At 41.8% G+C, this 8199-nt stretch overlaps 1 long non-coding RNA gene across 1 annotated transcript in view; it reads right to left on the reverse strand.

Annotated features, from left to right (window-relative positions):
* Window positions 1-7202, reverse strand: part of LOC120638503 — a 144891-nt gene extending 137689 nt beyond the window's left edge. The window contains exons 1-2 of the long non-coding RNA XR_005660198.1: window positions 7121-7202; window positions 4727-4799 (exon numbers count right to left, since the gene is read on the reverse strand). This is a non-coding gene — a long non-coding RNA (uncharacterized LOC120638503). The remainder of the gene's footprint in view (window positions 1-4726; window positions 4800-7120) is intronic.
* Between the last annotated feature and the right edge of the window lie 997 nt (window positions 7203-8199).

An 8199-nucleotide genomic window follows, 5' to 3' on the forward strand; every position in this document is an offset into this window, starting at 1 on the left:
CGGGTAATTATTTAATCAATGCCTCCAAAGGAAAATTTGAAGTGGCTAAATGAAAGGGAAATAGATGACATTTTATCAAACAGGAGAGCCAAATCATTCATAAAAGAACAAATCATGATTATCCAAATGGAAAGCATGAAATCATTCAGTGGCACATTCCATAAATTTAACTACAGAAGTGCCCAAGGTGACTATGTTAAGAAATATACGTGGGCATAAATTCAGGAGGAAGATATTTCTCTTCAATTGCACTGTTCCTTTAGACTGTAAACTGGTGATGGGCGGGGAATGCCTCTACCAACTTGGTTGTATTGTCCTCTCCCAGGTGCTTAGTACAGTATTCTGCACCTAGTAAATACTCAATAAATACCACTGGTGGAAGTACACTTTGGCCTCTAAGGCAAAATTCTGAGGTGGATAGACTGGTGTTCTGACTCTGCAATGATATTTCTCACGGTTTTAAATGCTGCGATCCATACATGTGCCGATAAGTGAGGAGAATCAAAATCAATTTAATTTAAGAAAATGAACTTTGTCACTTTTATCTCAAAGCCATTTATAAAATGCGTAAGTTGGAGAATCCGTGAGGAGAAAGACCAATGTCTCTGAACTTTACACCTACCACTGGGAAAAGCTTTTAAAAATTCTTATTAAGTGTCAGTTCCTTTCATTTAATAAATGATAATTACCCTTACTTTTCCAACAATCCATTAATATGCAAATGGATAATTAGCAGGTAAAATGAAACATTTTGATAGCATTCCCACATTTAATGTCTTTCTGTCTTTCAGAAGACAGAGAAGCTTAGTCCTAATAAAATACTTCTCTGCGTTTACCACTGAAACATCCTAGTCCACGGAAAATCCTCATTAATGTTACTCTGAAAATTAATCTTGAAACAGGAAAATGTGGGGCTTTCAACATGGCTAATGGCCATAATTTTAGACATTGTTATGGTAATAAGTAATACTGCTTAATAATGACTACGTCGTTAAATGTTCATTATTTTCTCTCTAGTAGTGTTAGTATCCAACACTTCATTCTTGTACCTTGAATATACATGCGGTTATTTCTTCATTAGTAGCTGAGATCCTGGGAAATAAAGCTGCTATTTTTGAGATGTATCCAAGTAATACTCCTGTCTGAACAGATATTTGTTTGCAGGTTTGCATTTTAAAATTAAGAGGAGTTTCCTGTCTATTTCTTTTGGAGTGTGCACCCCCGTTGGATCACTGTAGGAATCTGATCATGATGATTTTATAGCTTTGAGAATAGACCAGACAAAGAAAATTGCCCAGTTATCTAATTTATAGAGCAAACCTTTCATTTTTCAAGATGGCCTCATTTTTGATATAGACCTTCATGGGGATTCCTGCTTAATGACATCATTACAAGAACTCTAGCTATTCTGAGCGATAATAGCATTCTGATGATGATGCCATAAATCAATACGATTGTCTAGAGAACCTGAACTATTTCACAATATACCTGAATTAACATATATAAAATGATCTTGCGTCGAAGGATCTCAGTTCCCATTTTCTATATTGGTTTTTCCAACCGACTGCTGTGGTAGAATCAAGCCTTAGCCACAGTAGGAATAGTTCACGGCTTAGTCTACGGTCTAAAAGATATCACTCCTTTTCCAGATATTCACATTCATTCAAAATATCTTTCAGCACTCCACTGAGCGAGACCTAATCACTTTCAGCTTCTGAAGATGGTAATTATTTTCAATTACTGTTGATTTCCAACAAAATAAAAGGCAACAGCAACACACAAAATACTCCTGTGACAAGAAGGTTCTGTTCAAACTATTTGGGAACAATAATGTGAGCACCCTGTGCTGAAAATGGCTTCAAGAATGTTTCTCCTATCTGTATTTACGTAAACATATCAACCATTCTATGTGTACTACATACTTTCATGTCTTAAGTGTAAAATTAAGTGCAAAGGCAACCACCCATGAAATGTAACTGGTAAACCAGAACTGCCCTTTTGCAGATGCTCATTGGTTTTGCAAAATATGTTCTATCAACTGATTTTTTTTTTTTTACACTTGATTGAATCTTGACCTATCATATTGCACTGCACAGTCGCATAGGTAGAAATTTGTCACCTCTGGCTCATAATTCCCATTTTGCGATAAGAATGGAAGCTTCCTAATACTGAAATCCCCTGAGACTCTATGTGCATACATATGAAAAGCTAGACTGAAAGAGAGCTCATTTTTTAATGTTTTACACTAAAATACAAAAGCAGCATGGCCTAAGGAAAAGAGCCCGGCCCTGGGAGTCAGAGAACATGGGTTTGAATCCTGGCTCTGGCATATGTGGTCTGTCTGATCTTGGGCAAGTCACTTAACTTCTCTGTTCCTCAGTTATCTCATCTGTAAAATGGGGATTAAGATTGTGACCCCCGTGAGGGAAAGGGGCTAGGTCCAACCTCATTAGCTTGTATCTACCCAGTGCTGAGAAAGCCCTTATATACCAAAATTATCATCACTTGACATGCTGAAGAAAGCAGCATGGCCAATGGAAAGAACAGGGACCTGGAAATCTGAGGACTTGGGTTCTAATCCCCACACCACCACGTATCTGCTGTGTGACCCTGGAAAAGTCACTTAAATTCTCTGTTACTCAGTTCCCTCATCAGCAAAATGGGGATTCAATACCTGTTCTCCCTCCTACTTAGACTCTGAGCCCCCTGTAGCAATTGATAATCTCAGAGAACCAGTGTTCCCTAGTCGATAGACCTGCGAATCAGAAGGACCTAATCCTGGCTCTTCCACATGCCTGCTGTGTGACCCTGGGCAAGTCATTTAACTTTTCTGGGCCTCAGTTACCTCCTCTATAGAATGAAGATTAAGAGTGTCAGCCCCACGTGGGACAGGGACTGTGTCCAACCTGATTAATTTGTCTCTAACCCAGTACTTAGAACAGTGCTTGGCACATAGGAAGCACTTAACAAGTACCCTAATTTATTATTATTTCACCTAACCCAGCACTTAGCACATGGTAAGCACTTCAACATCACTTGACATGCCACACCACTGCACTTTCCAACTTTATATGTATATATTTTGTTTGCTTTATTATAGTGTAATTACATCTTTTACTTTCCTCTTTACAAACTGTATCTTTGTCTTTATTAATTTCAATTCATATGCACACCATTTGTGTCTCCCTTTAGCTGCTATTAAAACTTTCAGCTCCTTAAGGGCAGGAGGCTGTATCTGCATTCAGTGCAGCACAGATAAAAATAATTTTCATAAACTATTAAGCCTACAAAAACTTTATATGTTGCACAAAATTTGTATTTTCTCCCCCATATTACTAATGCCAGCTCAGGGCTTTTAATAATTATGGTGTTCATTAAGATCTTAGTATGCACCAAGCACCAGGGTAAGTAGAAGACTCTAAGAGCAGACACGCACACTCGCTTTGCTCCTCTAACCAACCCATGGACTGTAACTACATCTCAGCTTTCTTGCCACTGACCCCTCAACCATGTCCCGCTGCTGGGCTGGGACTCCCTTTCTCTTAATAATCGTCAGACCACCACTCTCCCCAACTTCAATCCCCTATTAAAAGCTACATCTCCTCCAAGAGGGCTTGCCCTACTAAGCCCTCATTTCCTCTATTTCTTCTTTTCTGCACCACCCTTGCACTTAGAACGGGCTTGGGAGTCAGAGGTCATGGGTTCAAATCCCGGTTCCAAAAAGTCACTTACCTTCTCTGTGCCTCAGTTACCTCATCTATAAAATGGGAATTAAGGCTGTGAGCCCCGAATGGGACAACCTGATTACCCTGTATTTACCCTAGTGCTTAGAACAGTGCTTAGCACATAGTAAGTGCTTCACAAATACCATCATTATCATTATTTGTGCCCTTTATTCACCCCATGACACTTATGGACATACCAATTTAATAACTGTCTCCCCCTCTAGACTGTAAGCTTGTTGTGGGCTGGGAACACATCTACCAACTCTGATAATAATAATAATAATGGCATTTAAGCGCTTACTATGTGCAAAGCACCATACTAAGTGCCAGGGAGGATACAAGGTGATCAGGTTGTCCCACGTGGGGCTCACAGTCTTCATTCCCATTTTACAGATGAGGTAACTAAGGCACACAGAAGTGAAGTGACTTGCCCAAAGTCACACAGCTGACACGCGGCGGGGCCGGGATTTGAACCCATGATCTCTGACACCCCAGCCCGTTCTCTTTCCTCTGAGTCACCCTGATGCACTGTACTCTCCCAAATGCAGTAATGACAGATCTGGGACAAGAATCCAAAGATCCTGACCTTTTTCCCTAGGTTCTTTCCTTGAGGACTTATCTGCCTCCCTAGCTATTGTCATTCTTTCCAATATTCCCCAAAGAAAAGGGCTAAAGGAGTCATTATGTATATATATATATATATATATATATATATATATATATATATGTGTGTGTGTGTGTATACACCAAAAAAAGTATAGATATACACACAACCCGTGGCTACTGCGGAAAAAGACAATTGAGCTTTTTCTGAAGTTAGCACAGATCTGACATGTTGGATAATGTTGCCAGCGAGCAGGTCCATCAGCTATTATACTGTACTCTTCCAAGCGCTTAGTACAGTGTTCAGCACATAGTAAGTGCTCAGTTTATACAATTGATCGATTTATGCCCTGTCGACCACCTCTTATTCCCATTAGACTACATTTCATTGTACTCACATTTAAACAGCACTATTCTTTCCAGGATCGAGTGAAATTCATTTGAATAATGCACTTTGTTTTCCATTGAATTCTGTTCATTGAAAGAAACAAAGGAAATTGATCACATAATTGCAAAGAAAAGAATATACATTATTTGCAACTGAATCATATTTTTGATTAATGCAGGATTGATTAAATTTTACCCTCCATTGTGAATATCTGAGAACATTTTTTTCCTTAAAAATACACTTCCATTCTCTGCTTTAAACACTGAGCTAAAAAAAAAATTGAAAAGACTTGCTGAGATTTTTCTTAAAGGGGATAATTCATCATATTCTAGGCTTTGAGGAAAGCTTCTCTATTCCAAAAGCAGTTTTTAAAATGGAATCCATTTTGTAGTAGAGAAAATGTCTAAGGCAAAAGCAGATCATCCCATCATTCTGCTCATCACTATCTTCATTTTACAGTATTTGAGTATCTACTCCAGGAAAAGCACTGTATATTGTCATGGCCGTAGTATGGTCTAGTGGCTAGAACACGGGCCTGGGAGTCAGAAGGTCCTGGGTTCTAACCCCAGGTCTGCCACGTGGCCTTAGGCAAGTCACTTCACTTCTCGGTGCCTCAGATGCCTCATCTGTAAAGGGGGGATTAAAACTGTGAGCCCCATGTGGGACATGGATTGTGTGCAACCTGATTAGCTTGTATCTGCCCCAGAACCTAGTACAGTGCCTGGTACAAAGTGTTTAAATGCCATTAAAAAAATAAAATCAGAAGTCCATGGCCTCAAGGAGCTTCAGTCAATAAAATTTATTGAACGCTTACTGTGTGTAAAGCACTGCAATATGTGTTTGAGAGAATATAACAGATATATTCCCTGTTCACGAGTTTACAGTTTGCAATCTAATGCGAGGGAAAAGCAGATGCAAACAGCCAAATATACAGTAAGTCAGTCGAATACATTTATTGAACGTTAACTGTGTGCAGAGCACTGTACTAAGAGCTTGGGAGAGTACAGTATAATAATAGACACATTCTCTGCCCACAGGAGTTTAAATTCTAGAGGGGGGGTGAGGGAGAAAACAGCCATTAATATAAATAATGTACAGATTAGATTACATAATAATTATGTACAGAGATGAACGTAAATGCTGAGGGGCTGGGAGGGGGGTGAATAAAGGGAGCAAGTCGGTGATGCAGAAGGGAGTGGAAGAAGAGGACTGTGAGGCCGTCATTGGGCAGGGATTCTCTCTGTTTTCCAAATTGTACATTCCAATTGCTTAGTACAGTGCTCTGCACATAGTAAGCACTCAATAAAATCCATTGAATGAAGAAAGGAGGACTTAGTCTTGGAGGAGATGGAGAAGGCCAGGTCCAATATTTGGCTAACAACAGGGCAATCTACTCAGTGTTGGAGTGCATGCATGTGTCTGTATGTCCTGCAAGGCCTCTGTTGCTATCTACCAGGAGTTTAGCTGTGATACTTTGGAGCAGTGATTCCTGCCCATGCTATAATGAAAAAGGAGGCTGACCACGTGGAAAGAACACAGGGCTGAGAGTTGGGACACCTGGGCTCTAATCATAGCTCCAAGGCTTACTGCTGGGTCACCTGAGGCACGTTAAGTAACTTCTGTGGCCCCACTCCTCATCTAACAATTTAACACCTGTTTTCTCTCTTCCTTAGGCCATGAGCCCTGTGTGGAGGAGAGACTGTGTCTGACCTGATTATCTTGTATCTTGTAACAGTGCTTAGCCCACAGCAAGAACAAACAAACTTCAATCAATTGCATTTGAGTCCTTACTGGGTACAGAGCACTATGCTAAGCACTCGGGAGAGTACAATACAACAATAAGCAGACGCATTCCCTGCCCACAACAAGTTTACCCTACACACCCACCAAAGTCCACTCCCCACCTCCCAGTTTCCTTATCCCAGGGTGAAGTTCACACTGAGCCACACTTAGTTCCAACACGGGGTAAGGGGGAGAAACTATTTTATCCTATTTACCTAATGAAGGAACTGAGGTAGAGTAAGGGAAGCCGAATTGCCTAATGGAAAGAGCACAGGCCTGCAAAACAGAGGACCTGGATGCTAATCCCAGCTCGGCCATTTGTTAGCTGGGTGACACTGGCAGGGCACTTGGCTTCTCTGGGCCTCAGTCTCCTCATCTTTAAAGTGGGGATTCTATATCTGTTTTCCCTCCTACTTAGAAACGAGAGCCCCACATGGGACTTTAGGGTCTTATATCTACCACAGCGCTCGACCCATTGTACGTTCTAAAAATACTATAATAAATAAATATATATTGCAATATTAATATACAATACAATATTATATATAATACAGTATAAATATAATGCATTATTATTGTGTGACTCGCCCAGGTCCGGCTAGTAACAGACGTGGCTCTTTACCTTGCTTCCGTCGATTGGTAACTATCCAAACTTCAAACGGAAAGGACAGGTGACAGACAGGAGTGAACGTCTGCCTGAAAATAGAAAGGAATAAATAGCAGACAAGTGAAAGATAGAGGCCAGACCGTGAATTGGCTGACGCGGGCTAAAGCCAGAAACGCGGGGGAATTAATCGGCAAAGGAGGAACGAAGGGAGGTTCCTTTTCCCGACTCTCCATTCCTGCGTTTAAACCGTTCGGGAACCCTAGGAGATTGCTGGGATTTTGCATGGCCCTAATCGGGTAGGAAGAAAGCAAATGGCTTTTAAATTCCCCGGGCGTTGCTCAGGCTTCGAGGGGTGTCCAAGTCCCTTAACTTGCCTAGGCCTCGGTTTCCCCAACTGTAAAATGGGGATTAAGACTGTGAGCCCTGCTCTGCCCCTTGTCAGCCGTGTGACTGTGGGCAAGTCGCTTCACTTCTCTGTGCCTCAGTTCCCTCAGCTGGAAAATGGGGATGAAGACTGTGAGCCTTACGTGGGACCACCTGATGACCCTGTATCTCCCCCAGTGCTTACAACAGTGCTCTGCACAAAGTAAGCGCTTAACGAATACCAACATTATTATGTGGGACAACCTGATGGCCTGGCATCTACCCCAGTGCTTTAAAACGGTGCTTGGCATATAGTAAGCGCTTAACAAATGCCATTATTATTATTATTATATTAATAACGGTCAGGGCTACTCCAGCAGCAGAGCAGGGCCCAGCAGGTCGGGCTGAGAGGGGCGGTGGGATCTCTCACCCCTATTTAAACACATCTGCTCACTCACCCGTGTTACCCCCCAAGCCCCCTTAACGTCCCACACGCCAGTGGTCTCCCCATCCTCCAGCGGGCCCACACTCTCACCCAAACGCGTGCCAGCTCTGCCACTTGTCTGCTGTGTGACTGTGGGCAAGTCACTTAACTACTCTGTGCCTCAGTTCCCTCGTCTGTAAAATGGGGATGAAGACTGGGAGCCTCCCGTGGGACCACCTGATGACCCTGTATCTCCCCCAGCGCTTAGCCCAGTGCTCTGCACCTAGTAAGCGCTTAACATCATTAT

Source organism: Ornithorhynchus anatinus, chromosome 7, assembly GCF_004115215.2.
Source record: "Ornithorhynchus anatinus isolate Pmale09 chromosome 7, mOrnAna1.pri.v4, whole genome shotgun sequence".
NCBI lineage: Eukaryota > Metazoa > Chordata > Mammalia > Monotremata > Ornithorhynchidae > Ornithorhynchus > Ornithorhynchus anatinus.